Source organism: Palaemon carinicauda, chromosome 43, assembly GCF_036898095.1.
Source record: "Palaemon carinicauda isolate YSFRI2023 chromosome 43, ASM3689809v2, whole genome shotgun sequence".
Lineage (NCBI taxonomy): Eukaryota > Metazoa > Arthropoda > Malacostraca > Decapoda > Palaemonidae > Palaemon > Palaemon carinicauda.
In genome coordinates, this window is record NC_090767.1 from 20148792 (window position 1) to 20165272 (window position 16481).

At 45.2% G+C, this 16481-nt stretch overlaps 1 protein-coding gene across 21 annotated transcripts in view; it reads right to left on the reverse strand.

Moving 5' to 3' along the window:
* LOC137633427 (uncharacterized) overlaps positions 1-16481 on the reverse strand; it is a 257530-nt gene that overhangs the window by 13717 nt on the left and 227332 nt on the right. The gene's annotated exons all lie outside the window — the stretch shown is intronic.

Genomic DNA, 16481 nt, shown 5'->3' on the forward strand with positions numbered 1-16481 from the left:
GTGACAGGAAGAGGGAGACTGTGTGCTATTATCACCTCAAGTGACTGAATATTACTCTATTTTAGTCTGCTCCCAAAGAATTATCTTCGACAATAAATAAAATGAAAAATATGTTATTTTTATTAGTAAAATAAATTTTTGAATATACTTACCCGATAATCATGTAGCTGTCAACTCCGTTGCCCGACAGAATTCTATGGAGGGATACGCCAGCTATCACAATACTAGAAGGGGGTGTACTTACCAGCGCCACCTGTGGCCAGGTACTATAGTACTTCTTGTTGACACCTCCTCAATTTTCCTCGGTCCACTGGTTCTCTATGGGGAGGAAGGGAGGGTCAATTAAATCATGATTATCGGGTAAGTATATTCAAAAATTTATTTTACTAATAAAAATAACATTTTTCAATATTAAACTTACCCGATAATTATGTAGCTGATTCACACCCAGGGGGGTGGGTGAAAACCAGTGTACAAGATTAAAGGATAGCTAAGTATCCCATATTTCATATAACAGTTATCTCAAATAACAATGAAATAATAAGTACCTGGTAAGGAAGTCGAATTGAACCGTTACTCTGCCTCTTTTTTAAGTTCGTCTTCCTTACTGAGCGCAGCGTTCCTCTTGGAGGCTGAATCAACTCAAAGGTGCTAAAGTATATAGGGCTGCAACCCCTACTAAAGGACCTCTACACAACCTCTAACCCAGGCGCTTCTCAAGAATGAATTGACCACCCGCCAAATCAAAAGGATGCGGAAGGCTTCTTAGCCTACCGTAACAACCATAAAAACAACAATAAAAGCATTCAAGAGAAAGGTTAAAAAAGGTTATGGGATTAAGGGAATGTAGTGGCTGAGCCCTCACCTACTACTGCACTCGCTGCTACGAATGGTCCCAGGGTGTAGCAGTTCTCGTAAAGAGACTGGACATCTTTAAGATAAAATGATGCAAACACTGACTTGCTCCTCCAATAGGTTGCATCCATTATGCTCTGCAGAGAACGGTTTTTATTAAAGGCCATCGAAGTAGCTACGGCTCTTACTTCGTGGGTCCTTACCTTCAGCAATGCAAGGTCTTCCTCCTTTAAGTGAGAATGGGCTTCTCTATCAGAAGCCTTATATAATACGAAACCCCGTTCTTGGACATGGGCCTCGAAGGTTTCTTGATGGCACACCATAAGGCTTCTGACTGTCCTCGAATAGGTTTAGACCTATTAAGATAATACTTGAGAGCTCTGACAGGGCAAAGAACTCTCTCTAGTTCGTTACCTACCATGTTGGAGAGGCTAGGTATTTCAAACGATCTAGGCCAAGGACGTGAAGGAAGTTCGTTCTTTGCTAGGAATCAGAGCTGAAAAGAACATGTTGCAGATTCGGTCGTGAAACCAATGTTCTTGCTGAAGGCATGAACCTCACTGACTCTCTTAGCTGTTGCAAGGCAGACGAGAAAAAGAGTCTTGAGGGTAAGGTCCTTGAAGGAAGCTGACTGGAGAGGTTCGAACCTAGGTGACATAAGGAACCTTAAGACTACGTCTAGGTTTCAGCCTGGAGTGGATAGACGACGCTCTTTAGAAGTCTCAAAAGACTTAAGGATGTCTTGAAGGTCCTTGTTGGAAGAAAGGTCCAAACCTCTGTGGCGGAGAACTGAAGCCAACATACTCCTGTACCCTTTAATCGTAGGGGCTGAAAGGGATCTCTCATTCTAAGATGTAATAGGAAGTCAGCTATTTGGGTCACAGAGGTATTGGTAGAGGATACTGAATTGGCTCTACACCAGCTCCGGAAGACTTCCCACTTAGATTGGTAGACTCTACGAGTGGAAACCCTTCTTGCTCTGGCAATCGCACTGGCTGCCTCCTTCGAAAAGCCTCTAGCTCTAGCGAATCTTTCGACAGTCTGAAGGCAGTCAGCGAAGAGCGTGGAGGTTTGGGTGCAACCTGTCTACGTGAGGTTGACGTAGAAGGTCCACTCTTAGAGGTAGAGTCCTGGGGATGTCGACTAGCCATTGAAGTACCTCTGTGAACCATTCTCTTGCAGGCCAAAGGGGAGCAACCAGCGTCAGCCGTGTCCCTTCGTGCGAGATGAATTTCTGCAGGACTTTGTTTATTATCTTGAACGGTGGGAATGCGTAAAGGTCGAGATGGGACCAGTTCAGCAGAAAAGCATCCACATGAACTGCTGCAGGGTCTGGAACTGGGGAACAGTACAGCGGAAGTCTCTTGGTCATGGAGGTGGCAAACAGATCTATGGTAGGTTGACCCCACAAGGTCCAAAGTCTGTTGCACACACTCTTGTGGAGGGTCCATTCCGTGGGAATGACCTGATTCCTTCTGCTTAGGCGATCTGCTGAGACGTTCATGTTGCCCTGAATGAACCTCGTGACCAAAGTGAGGTTTTGACTTCTTGACCAAATGAGGAGGTCCCTTGCGATCTCGTATAGGCTCCTCGAATGGGTCCCTCCTTGCTTGGAGATGTAAGCCAAGGCTGTGGTGTTGTCTGAGTTCACCTCCACCACCTTGCCTAGCAGGAGGGACTTGAAGTTCAGCAGGGCTAAATGAACTGCTAGTAGCTCCTTGCAGTTGATGTGGAGCGTTCCCTGTTCCTCGTTCCACGTTCCCGAGCATTCCCGTCCGTTCAAGGTCGCACCCCAGCCCGAGTCCGATGCATCTGAGAAGAGATGAAGATTGGGGGTCTGAATAGCCAATGATAGGCCCTCCCTGAGAAGGAGATTGGTCTTCCACCACAAGAGAGTGGTCTTCATCTCTTTGGTGACTGGGATAGAAACTGCTTCGAGAGTCAAACCCTTGTCCCAATGAGCTGCAAGATGGAATTGAAGAGGGCGGAGGTGGAGTCTCCCTAGCTCGACGAACAGGGCCAGTGATGAAAGGGTCCCTGTGAGACTCATCCACTGTCTCACCGAGCAACTGCTCCTCTTCAGCATGCTCATGATGCAATCTAGGGCTTGGCTTATCCTTGGGGCCGATGGAAAAGCCCGAAAATCCTGACTCCGAATCTCCATTCCCAGGTACACAATGGATTGGAAGGGAATGAGCTGAGACTTTTCTATGTTGACTAACAGACCCAGTTCTCTGATTAAGTCCAAAGTCCAGTTGAGACTCTCCAGACAGCGACGACTCGTGGAGGCTCTCAACAGCCAGTCGTCTAAGTAGAGGGAGGCTCTGATGTCCGATAAGTGGAGGAATTTTGCTATATTCCTCATCAGATGTGTGAACACCATAGGAGCTGTGCTTAGGCCAAAACACAGGGCTTGGAATTGGTAGACAACCTTTCCAAAAACGAATCTCAGGAAAGGTTGGGAGTCTGGATGAATAGGAACGTGAAAGTAGGCATCTTTCAGGTCCAACGAGACCATCCAGTCCTCCTGCCTGACCGCTGCTAGGACCGACTTCGTCGTCTCCATCGTGAACGTCTGCTTGGTGACATACGCATTGAGCGCGCTGACGTCCAGCACCGGTCTCCAACCTCCTGTCTTCTTGGCCACCAGAAAGAGATGGTTGTAGAAGCCCGGGGATTGATGGTCCCAGACTATAACCACTGCCTTCTTCTGCACAAGTAGCGACACCTCCTGGTGCAACGCTAGCCTCTTGTCCTCTTCTTTGTAGTTGGGAGAGAGGTTGATGGGAGATGTGGTCAGAGGGGGTTTGAGGCAGAATGGAATCCTGTAACCCTCCCTCAGCCAACTGACAGACTGGGCGTCTGCACCTCTCTTTTCCCAGGCTTGCCAGAAGCTCTTGAGTCTGGCTCCTACTGCTGTCTGGAGATGCGGAGAGTCAGTTTTTTCCTTTAGAAGCCTTGGAACCTTTCCTAGACTTGCTCCTGGAAGAGTCTGGACGGGAGCTTCCTCGGCTGGGGGCTCTACCACGAAAGGGCGGTATGAACCTCGTAGCAGGAGTATCAGCTACTGGGGTGCGATAAGACCTGGGGACTGAGGTAGCAACCTTAGTCTTACGAGCCGATGAGGCTACAAGATCATGTGTGTCCTTTTGTATCAGGGCAGCAGACAAGTCCTTAACCAGCTCTTCGGGGAAGAGGAACTTCGAGAGCGGAGCGAAAAGGAGTTGAGACCTTTGACAAGGTGTAATGCTGGAGGAAAGGAAGGTACATAGCTGTTCCCTTTTCTTAAAAACCCCTGACACAAACATCGAAGCAAGCTCGCCAGATCCATCTCTAATGGCCTTATCCATGCAGGACATTAATAGCATGGCAGAATCCTTGTCCGCAGGGGAGGTCTTCTTGCTGAGGGCCCCCAGGCACCAGTCTAGGAAGTTGAACATCTCAAATGCTCTAAAAACACCCTTCAGGAAGTGATCAAGGTCTGAGAAGGTCCAGCAAACCTTAGAGCGCCTCATTGCTGTTCTACGAGGCGAGTCTACCAGACTTGAGAAGTCAGCCTGGGCAGAGGCAGGTACTCCCAAGCCTGGTTCCTCTCCTGTGGCATACCAAACGCCCGCTTTAGAAGTGAGCTTAGTCGGAGGAAACATGAACGAAGTCTTTCCAAGGTGTTGCTTAGTCTGCAACCACTCCCCTAAGATCCTTAACGCTCTCTTAGAGGACCTTGCTAGGACTAGCTTAGTATAGGTAGACTTAGCTGGCTGCATGCCCAGCGAAAACTCAGATGGCGGAGAGCGGGGAATAGCAGAGACAAAGTGGTCTGGGTATACCTCCCTAAACAGAGCCAAGACCTTATGAAAGTCAATAGAAGGTGGAGAAGACTTGGATTCATCCACGTCTGATGAGGGATCCAGGTGTGACGCCTCATCATCAGACGCCTCATCACCAGAGTGTAGCGAAGAGATCGGAAAGGTATGCTGAACAGCAGAGTCAGCACGAGCTGGAACAACAATATTAGTGGTTTCCTCTTCAAGACTCTGTTGAGGGAACACCTGAGGCTCAGACTGCAAAGGCTGATCAAAAGAAGTAGCAGAAGGTAGGCGCATGGGTGGAGGAGGCTGACTCCTAGCATGAGTGACTGAACTCAAGGGTTGCGCTTGCTGAGCGGAAGGCGGATGCGCAGTAGCAAGTTCCTGAGGAACGAGTTGAGGTTCCTGAGGTGTGAGCTGAGAGCGATGAGGTAGTGGCTGCGCAGAACACAGTAATTGTCTCGCGAGTTGAGGCTCCTGAGGCGCAATGCTAAGGTGTTGTGGTTGCCTTGAGGAGGGTTGAGCTCGCTGCAGCGAGAGCTGAGGAGACTGACTCATGGATGGGAGAGGTTGTTGTACCTCAAGAGAGTGTTGCCTCACTGGTGGAACTGCAAGTGGAAGCGGAGGAAGTAAGGAATGATTTTCCTGTTCCCATTGCTGAGGTTGCCTTAAGGAAGGCGGAGGGAGCTGCACACCACTGGAAACAGTAAACTCAGAACGTGCTAAGGTATTCTGAGGAGCCTCAACATCGTACGCCTGGCAGGCAGTACTGCGGTCAGGCGGAGCGATCGCAGGAGGTGTAACCTGCTCAGCCTGACACTCACGCATCAAGACCGCAAGTTGTGACTGCATGGACTGCAGTAGAGTCAACTTGGGGTCGGCAGACACTAAGGTCTGCTGAGGTAAAGCCTTAACAGCAGAGATCTGTTGTGGCAGAACCTTACTCCTCTTAGGCGGAGTGCATTCAACTGATGACTGCGGCGAGTCAGAGCTGATCCAATGACTGCAGCCCGGTTGAGTTCTTGAGGTCTGGACTCTGCGTTTGAGTGGTCTCGAGACCTGAGTCCAGCGTTTCTTCCCTGACAAATGCTCAGCAGACGAGTAAAAGACGGGCTCAATCGTCTGCAGGTGGGAGTGACGGTCTCTGGAAGACACGCCCGCAACCACCGAGGATACTTCTGTGCGCCGATCAAGGCCTGCCGAACCCTTTTGCCCTTCGACATTGCTTCTCCCCTGGGCTTGGGAGCTTGCAAGAGGTCCCGGACTGGGAGGACGACTGGCACGCACAGAAGTATCCTCACGCACCACACTGACACTGACACTAGCACTTGGCACTGCACTGACACTAGCACTCGTCACAGCACTGGCACTAAATCCACCCACTGCACTCTTGACCTTAAGTTCCTTGACTTCGGCCATAAGAGACTTATGATCACTTACCACTGACTCTACTTTATCGCCTAAGGCCTGAATGGCACGCAAAACAACAGACATATCAGGCTGAGGGCAAATAGTAGGTTCGGGGGTAGCCACTACAGGGGTAGGAAAAGGTAGGGGATCATGAGGTGAGGAAAAAAGTGAAGAGTGAGAAGAACTCCTCCTAACTCTCTCTCTCTCTAACTTGGTTGAGTACTTAAGAAGACGGACAAAATCAAGTTCCGAAAGTCCGGCGCATTCCTCACATCGATCTTCTAACTGACAGGGCCTTTCCCTACAGTCAGAACAAGCGGTGTGAGGATCTACCGAGGCCTTCGGAATACGCCTATTACAAGACCTACATCGTCTATGGGTGGGGGCTTGTGAAATGTCAGAGATCTTGAATCAAAAGAGTTAGCCAAGTGGGGTTTCAAAATCAAGCAAAAGATCATTAACCGTTAAATCAGGACTAAATAATAGCTATCTAAGCTAATATAGAAGTTTTCCAGTAAAGCGACAGCCGAAATCTGAGAGAATACTTCACCAAAAGCCGTGAAAATACTCGAAGATCATAAGCGTATCCCAGAACGTCTTGCCGGAAGCACGACAGAGGAAAAATTGAGGAGGTGTCAACAAGAAGTACTATAGTACCTGGCCACAGGTGGCGCTGGTAAGTACACCCCCTTCTAGTATTGTGATAGCTGGCGTATCCCTCCATAGAATTCTGTCGGGCAACGGAGTTGACAGCTACATGATTATCGGGTAAGTTTAATATTGAAAAATGTTATTTTCATTAGTAAAATAAATTTTTGAATATACTTACCCGATAATCATGTAGCTGTCAACTCCGTTGCCCGACAGAATTCTACGGAAGGGATACGCCAGCGATCGCTATACAAGAGGGGGGTGTACTCACAAGCGCCACCTGTGGCCAGGTACTGCAGTACTTCTTGTTGACACCACCTCAATTTTTCCTCGGTCCACTGGTTCTATGGGGAGGAAGGGTGGGTCAATTAAATCATGATTATCGGGTAAGTATATTCAAAAATTTATTTTACTAATGAAAATAACATTTTTCAATATTAAACTTACCCGATAATCATGTAGCTGATTCACACCCAGGGAGGTGGGTGAAATCCAGTGTACATGTATATCAAGAAGCTAAGTATCCCGTATTTCATATTATCAGTTATTCAAAATAACAATGAAATTACAAGTACCTGGTAAGGAAGTCGACTTGAGCCATTACTCTGCCTTAAATAAGTTCGTCTTCCTTACTGAGCGCAGCGTTCCTCTTAGGAGGCTGAACAACTCTAAGGTGCTGAAGTATCAAGGGCTGCAACCCATACTAAAGGAGCTCATCACAACCTTTAACCTCGGCGCTTCTCAAGAAAGAATTGACCACCCGCCAAATCAACAAGGATGTGGAAGGCTTCTTAGCCGACCGTACAACCCATAAAAAGTATTCAAGAGAAAGGTTAAAAGGTTATGGGATTATGGGAATGTAGTGGCTGAGCCCTCGCCTACTACTGCATTCGTTGCTACGAATGGTCCCAGGGTGTAGCAGTACTCGTAAAGAGACTGGACATCTTTGAGATAGAATGATGCGAACACTGACTTGCTTCTCCAATAGGTTGCATCCATAACACTCTGCAGAGAATGGTTCTGTTTGAAGGCCACTGAAGTAGCCACAGCTCCCACTTCATGTGTCCTTACTTTCAGCAAAGCAAGGTCTTCTTCCTTCAGATGAGAATGTGCTTCCCTAATCAGAAGCCTGAATAGTAAGAAACTGAGTTCTTAGAACTTGGGAAAGAAGGTTTCTTGATAGCACACCATAAGGCTTCTGATTGTCCTCGTAAAGGTTAAGACCTTTTTAGATAGTACCTAAGAGCTCTAACTGGGCAAAGTACACTCTCCAGTTCATTCCCCACCAAGTTGGACAGGCTTGGGATCTCGAACGACTTAGGCCAAGGACGTGAAGGAAGCTCGTTTAGCAAAAACAGAGCTGCAAGGAACATGTAGCCGTTTCAGATGTGAAAACAATGATCCTGCTGAAGGCGTGGATCTCACTTACTCTTTTAGCTGTTATCAAGCACAAGAGGAAAAGAGTTTTTAATGTGAGGTCCTAAAAAGAGGCTGATTGGAGAGGTTCAAATCTTGATGACATAAGGAACCTTAGGACCACGTCTAGATTCCAGCCTGGAGTGGACAACCGACGTTCCTTTGAGGTCTCAAAAGACCTAGGGAGGTCCTGTAGATCTTTGTTGGTGGAAAGATCCAAGCCTCTGTGGCGGAAAACCGCTGCCAACATACTTCTGTAACCCTTGATCGTAGGAGCTGAAAGGGATCTTACTTTCCTTAGATGTAACAGGAAGTCAGCAATCTGGGTTACAGTGGTACTGGTTGAGGAAACTGCATTGGTCTTGTACCAGCTACGGAAGACTTCCCCTTGAGACTGATAGATTCTGAGAGTGGATGTTCTCCTTGCTCTGGCAAACGCTCTGGCTGCCTCCTTCGAAAAGCCCCTAGCTCTTGAGAGTCTTTCGAAAGTCTGAAGGCAGTCAGACGAAGAGCGTGGAGGTTTGGGTGTACCTTCTTTACGTGAGGTTGACGTAGAAGGTTCACTCCTAGAGGAAGAGTCCTGGGAATGTCGACCAGCCATTGCAGTACCTCTATGAACCATTCTCTCGCGGGCCAGAGCGGAGCCAATCCACGTCAGCCGTGTCCCTTTGCGAGAGGAGAACTTCTGAAGTACCCTGTTGACAATCTTGAACGGCGGGAATGCATACAGGTCGAGATGGGACCAATCCAGCAGAAAAGCATCCACGTGAACTGCTGCTGGGTCTGGAATCGGAGAACAATACAACAGGAGTCTCTAGGTTATCGAGGTAGCGAACAGATCTATGGTTGGCTGACCCCACAGGGCCCAAAGTCTGCTGCAAACACTCTTGTGAAGGGTCCACTCTGTGGGGATGACCTGACCCTTCCGGCTGAGGCGATCTGCCATGACATTCATACCGCCCTGAATGAACCTCGTTACCAGCGTGAGCTTTCGATCTTTTGACCAGATGAGGAGGTCCCTTGCGATCTAGAACAACTTCCACGAAAGAGTCCCTCCCTGCTTGAAGATGTAAGCCAGGGCTGTGGTGTTGTCAGAGTCCACCTCCACCACCTTGTTAAGCTGGAGGGACTTGAAGTTTATCAAGGCCAGAAGAACCGCCAACAACTCCTTGCAATTGATGTGAAGTGTCCTTTGCTCCTGATTCCATGTTCCCGAGCATTCCTGTCCGTCCAAAGTCGCACCCCAGCCCGTGTCTGATGCGTCCGAGAGGAGACGGCGGTCGGGTTTCTGAACAGCCAAATGTAGACTTCCTTGAGAAGAAAGCTGTTCTTACACCACGCGAGAGAAGACCTCCTCTCTTCGGAAACAGGAACTGAGACCGTCTCTAGCGTCATGTCCTTTATCCAGTGAGCAGCTAGATGATACTGAAGGTGGGGGAGGTGGAGTCTCCCTAACACGATGAACAGGGCCAGCGATGAAAGTGTCCCTGTTAGACTCATCCACTACCTGACTGAGCATCGGTTCCTTCTCAGCATGCTCTGGATGCATTCTAGGGCTTGGAAGATCCTTGGGGCCGACGGAAAAGCCCGAAAAGCTCGACTCTGAAGATCCATACCCAGGAGACAATGGTCTGGGATGGGACGAGCTGAGACTCCTCAAAATTGACCAGGAGGCCCAGTTCCTTGGTCAGATCCATAGTCCATCTGAGAATCTCCAGACAGCGACGACTTGTGGGAGCTCTTAAAAGCCAGTCGTCTGACGGAGCCAGACACAAGATCATGGTACTGCTGCACAGTCTGTGAACTGTCAACCAAGGGAAAGCGAGGAAGTACAGTGACAACCCGAAGCTGTCTAGACTGTCTGGGTCGTATAGACAACTCCTTATCGGGTTGCTGAGGTTGCCGCACTGCGTCACAACAAGTCACTTCTGCTGGTTGTTGAACGTCTTCCCAGTGACACACTGACTCCGTAAACAAAAAATCCTCTAACAAGGACTAGGCTTGGACTGCATGTCTTGCAACACAGCTCAAGGTCTATGGGAGCAGGTGTGGTAACAGACGGGGTTAGCGACTGAAGTGGAACCATTACCTTCCCTGGAAGCATGTTATGCTTAAATAAAAGTCCATAGGAGGCTACGCAGCTAAAGGCTCCTCTCCAAATGACAGAGTCCTCAAGGGAATATCAGAAGGAGGGAGAAAAGCACTTTCTCATCTACAGGGACCATATCCGAGAAAAGCTAAGTTCTCTCAGTGAGGGTTTCACTGGTGCAAAAGCAGCAGACTAGAAGGCAACGTTATGAAACTGCTTGACAGTCTAGTGAGTTGGCAACAACCAAAGATGTGTGACTGAGAAGCATGCGGTAAGGTATGCAGAGCATGCTGTATGTAGAGCATGCTGTATGCAGAGCATGCTGTATGTAGAGCATGCTGTAAGAGAAGCAGAGCATGTTGCATGGCGTGTAACATTTCTCAGAAATTCCATGACCAGTGCTAGATTGAGTAATATCGCATTACTGTCCATTGAAAGTGCACGTGCCGAGGGAATTGATTTAGACTGTTTTGTTGATGAATTTGATAGCCGGCATGATAATCGTAGAATTAAGCTGCACTAAATATACGATCTATAATCTACTTCACCTCAGGACAGGGAAACTCGCCCTGTTGGCAACACTGCATTACTTCATGCATGCTTGCATGGGGTTTTAATATCAACATAATATTTACATTACATTCATAACTTATGATTCATTTTTGTTTTGAAGATATTTTGCCATATTTGCGATTTGTTAAAAATATATTGCAAGGAATACGAATAACCTCCATTATCATAATGTTTGTGTAGGCATATATGTATATGATTACAAATGCAAGTTATGAAAGTAATGAGGTGTTATTATTGTCATTTGTTATTTCAAAGTTGAATGGGAAGAGGCTCAAGTTGAGGAGAAAGTGGCAGATGCATGCGTTGAGGTGGCTGACTCATAGTATGAGGTTCCTGCCTCAAGAGTTGCGCTTGCCTCAAGGGTTGAGGTGGCTGCGCAGAGAGAGGCTCTTGACTCACGAGTTGAGGTTTTTGAGGTGTGAGCTGCGAGAGTTGAGGTAGCGGCTGCGCAGAACGCAGTTCCTGTCTCACGAGTTGAGGTTCCTGAGGAGCTAGCCTCAAGAGTTGAGGCTCTCGCCTTGAGGAAAGTTGAGGTAGCAGCTGCGAGAGCTGAGGTGGCTGCCTCAAGGATGGTAGAGGTTGTCGTACCTCAAAAGGTTGTAGCCTCAAAGATGGTCTAACTGCAAGAAAATCTTGCCTCAAGGCATAAGACTCCTGCTCCCATTGTTGAGGTTGCCTTAAGGAAGGTTAAGGTTGCTGCACAACGCTGGTAACTGGCAACTCCGAACGCGGTAAGGTAGCTTGAGGAACCTCAACTTCGTACGCCTGGCAGACTGGACTGCGGTGAGGCGGAGCGCTCGCAGGAGGAGGTGTAACCTTCTCAGCCTGAAACTCACGCATTAAGACCGCAAGCTGCGACTGCATGAACTGCAGCAAAGTCATCTTGGGATCAACAGACGATAAGGTCTGTTGAGGCAAAGCCTTAACAGAAGATGAGGTCTGTTGAGGCATCGCCTTACCTCTCTTAGGAGGTGTGCAGTCACCTGATGACTGCGGAGTCAGAGCTAACTCAATGACTGCATCCGGGTTGTTGAACTCTAGAGGTCTGGACTTTACGTTTAAGAGGTCTTGAGACCTGAGTCCAGCGTTTTCTCCCCGAAATTTCTTCTGCAGACGAGCAAAATAAGGGCTCAATCGTCTGCGGGTGGGAGTGACGGTCTCTGTAAGACACGCCCGCAACCACCGAGGATACTTCTGTGCGCCGATCAAGGCCTGCCGAACCCTTTTGCCCTTCGACATTGCTTCTCCCCTGGGCTTGGGAGCTTGCAAGAGGTCCCGGACTGGGAGGACGACTGGCACGCACAGAAGTACCCTCACGCACAACACTGACACACTTTGCGCTAATCACTTATCACTTTTGAATTTCTGTTTGCACTTATTTCACTGAACTCGAAACTTTAAGTGGTTTGTACCTGAAACACGCAATTCTATCCTTCCTTAAAAGTTAGTAATTGCGAAAACAGAATTACAATGTAACAGAAAAATCTAATGAAAGATAAATAATTCAGTGGCTGGAAAGAGACTAAACACTAGATCAAATAAACTACGTTTAAAATCTCTCACCGCATAAAGCTTGAGAACAAGAATAAAACTCTAGAAACGTTTACCTTCTTCCCCTAAAGAGACTAGGGAGAAGAGCAAAAACGATAACAACGTTACTCGCTTGAACGAAACGTTTATCCAGCTCTCTCTCCCTCCGTCTCTATCTCTCTCTCTCTCTCTCTTGACTTAGAACCTGAGAGAAGAGCCCAATCATATATATCGTTAAAACATATTATTGTTAAAGGAAAAAAACTGAAATATTTCCCAAATAAAAAGTTCCTTTATTAGAATTAAAACCATTAAGCTAAGAAAGAATGAACAAAACGCTAGAAACGGTTACTCTTACTGCAACGTGACACCGTGAAAATTCTCTCTCTATCGTAACGATAGAGCGCAAGTTGAACGTTCTGAACGTCAACAACTGCAGAGACAAAACAAAACGTTAGTTCAACTTTGAAAACAGTACGAGACTATCAAAGAAATTCTTTCAAAAACATTAAAATAGCATAATATGTTAACAGGTAAAACCGAAATGACGGGCTCAATGTTAATTAACTTCGGTACCAAGAAAAGACCGCCTACTATTAGGAAAGGTCGAATATAAACAAATATAAAAATTAATTTTAATAAGTTTATAATAAAAGGAAGTTAATCGAAGAGGCCTATAAAAGGCGGAGAGATAAAAAATAAATCTATCACTTTTGTTAAGCAAAATTAAGAAAGAGAGTCTATACTCTCTTAGACACCAACACTTCCGTCTAAGGGAAGGGTCGGCCATTTAAAGGTGGAAGAGAGTTCATACTCTCTTCGTCACCATAATTAATCAAATTAATTCCAAAAGCTAGCTAAGCTAATAATAAAACTTCCTGAATAGCGAAAGCTGAAATCTTAGAGCAATACTTCACCAAAAACCGTGAACAAGACTCCAAAATTATAAGCGTATCCATGAACGTCTTGCCGGAAGCACGACAGAGGAAAAATTGAGGTGGTGACAACAAGAAGTACTGCAGTACCTGGCCACAGGTGGCACTTGTGAGTACACCCCCCTCTTGTATAGCGATCGCTGGCGTATCCCTTCCGTAGAATTCTGTCGGGCAACGGAGTTGACAGCTACATGATTATCGGGTAAGTTTAATATTGAAAAATAAAGAATTCCTGTTCTCCTATTCGCAGTTTGGTTCTTTCATACACTTCTATGCAATATAAACTAAAAGATTACTATTTGTGGATTTACCAAAAGTAAACGTAGAGAGTAGAGGTCCCCTTTTTTTGTTTTGTTTCATTTGTTGATGTCGGCTACCCCCCAAAATTGGGGGAAGTCCCTTGGTATATGTATGTATGTATATTATGGTACAAGATTTGCGCACAGTAGATATTATATCTAGATATATCTACTGTGTGCGTACTGTGTATTATATTGTGAGTATAATACACAGTAAACTATACAGTACCACATATGCATCATAAAATAAAGGCCCTTTTTAATTTGAGTCTATGTAGAGCTTTGTCATTACTGGTTGGAGAAAACCTCCAAAATGGCCACTACTATGTTGTACTGTAACAATAACATCTTAATAGCGAACTACATTCAAATCAAGTCTTTCAATACTAACTGAAGTCAATTGCTCTTCCTCCCCCTACATCCATTCAGGGATTGAGGCTGTCCCTTCCAGAGGAGGAGGAACAGCAATAATGTTCGGGAAGCTTTTTTGAAATAAAGAAAACCTGGCCAGAAAGGTTTGCTTTTACCTATTCATAAACACGCATACATAAAACCATAGATGAACACTTGGTATATAATCAACCTGGAGCGTGATCGAGAGCGACTCCTGCGACGCGACCTGCATCTTGTCCTCCTAGACCTAGAACTTATGGACCCGGACGTTGAACGTCGTCTAGAGTGCGACCGTGTTCTATGAAAGAACGAGAATACGACGTAGAGTAATCTTCCGACTTTCGACGTATTCTTCGTCGAATTATGGAAGGCCTAAAATAAAATCGTCACCTACTTCCTTCTGTGTATATGGATATACTGTAAGTACAAAAAGTACTAAAATATATTTCAAAATACATTTTCAACAGCTGTAATTAGCATGTTAACATATTGCCATCAAACATACTTCTAGAATGGGAAGCTATCAAATCTAACATTATTTCACATGATTAAACCCAACCCTTTTATGAAAAATCAAGTTTTCCATTTAAAAATCATTTCAATACAGTACTTCCCCAATTTTTTATCACTAGCTTGACGAAAGAAACAAACATCTTACAGGGTTTTTAAGCTAGTCTTTCCCGAGTGATTGCAATCTTTGACCGACAGGGGTCTTGTAAATAGCATCTGTTCTGAAAATTCAGATTTACAATACTGTACTGTACTTTGACTATCAGCCCACTAAATTGTGGGAAGCTCTTTATATGAATATTGAGTAAATATTGAAATAATAATTCTTTGAAAAAATTGCTTTATTTCAATAAATCTTATCCAATATTCTCAAGCTAAAAATAGATGGTTGTAAATCTACAGGTAAAGTGAAAACCCACCTAAGGAAAACGCAGATATCGAAAGAAAAAGGACAATTCTGATACAAAACTCTTTGCAGCTTCAAGGATAGCGACAATCTGGTTATTCTTTTCACGTGATGGGCAAAATAAGACACCATTTAGCAATCTTACCGTCAGTGGGAACATTACGAGTGAGATTCAGTGTCCGAGCGTCTAGGACATCCCTTGTGAGAGAGGCCAGGCAAGCAGAATTCTAAGAAAAATGCTTACAAATAATCAGGTATTTCTCTTATACATAACTAAGTGTATCCCTGTTTCCCAAAAATTCAACATCATACCATCAAAGGGAGTATTAAGATTATAGTGGGCACCCGATAATCAAAGTCTTCACTAAAAAAAAAAAAAAAGAGATGGCTCTATTATGCAAAAAGCAAAACAGTTTCTTAACATTGCTCTAGATCTAGACAATGACATTTTTACTGACTTAACAAAAAGTCTTTTCATCCAGGTTGTACTCAATGAAGGAATTGAGAGCAGGAAACTGGAAATGTCAAGGTAGACTTTTAGTGTTGAAATCCTTCTTTGCCTAAAACTCTTGTTAAAGGGGTCATTTTTACCCATAGCTCCATTTGAGGAAAATATAACATTGCCAGAATGCAAGAGCTACCAGAAAGATCTCTAACGTTAAAAGTCCTTAAACACAATTGAGACTTTTTTCTAATTAAAGGAAAGAATTTACGAACCCCATCCAAGTTCCAAGAGATGTCTCGAGGTAGGAGTAGTTTCGATAACAAAGGATCTGATAAAATCCCATAGAACGGCACCTCGTAGTAACGGGGGATGTTGAGAAAGGAGAAGACTAATTGGTAAGGGACCTCTGATAGTGGTTTTAACACGCCCCAGTTACTATACCGACACCCTATAAGGGTGAGCGAGCTGGGTATATTCCTGGCATTCCATGCAACTTTTTTCTCTGGTATATTTAGCAGTATTTATACCATAGAAATGGTGCTTTAAGGAGCATTTCACTGGGCGACACAGGTCCCTCGCCCAGAAATAGATTGTTTCCTTTGTCAAAATCCCTTATTTAAGCTGCTTGACACGTCAAGCCCCAAACATACAGAAGCCAACAAAGAAGAGTATCTTTTATTACCAGGTACTGAGGTATTCTTAGCATAGTTAAGAAATTTGAAAACCTTAATATCACCTCATGAATTTAGTGACAAATCTAGAATTGTACCAATCGTAGCATACTAGCTAGCCTTGAAAGCCTCTATGCCCTGAGTAGGCTGTGTAGTCTCAAAGTGGCCAATAACATTAAGCTACAAATGTACAGTAGATATAATGTATCTGTAATCACACTACAGATGATACAGATTGAGAACATATTGCCTTATCAATTTTATGGAATTCGTCAACAAAATTCTACCTTTACAGGGCTTCTAAGCCCTCCTATTACTGTCAAGTCTGAAAAAATATTGGGGTCCACTAGAACCATGGTAAGTAATTCACTTTATTAACTTGTCCAAGTAGTAAGCTACTCAGGTAGTCGTGGTCTACGTAAGTTTGATCGTGTAAACTCCTTCTAATATAAAAGACTGTATTAGACATATCAAGGAATAATTTTAAGGTAC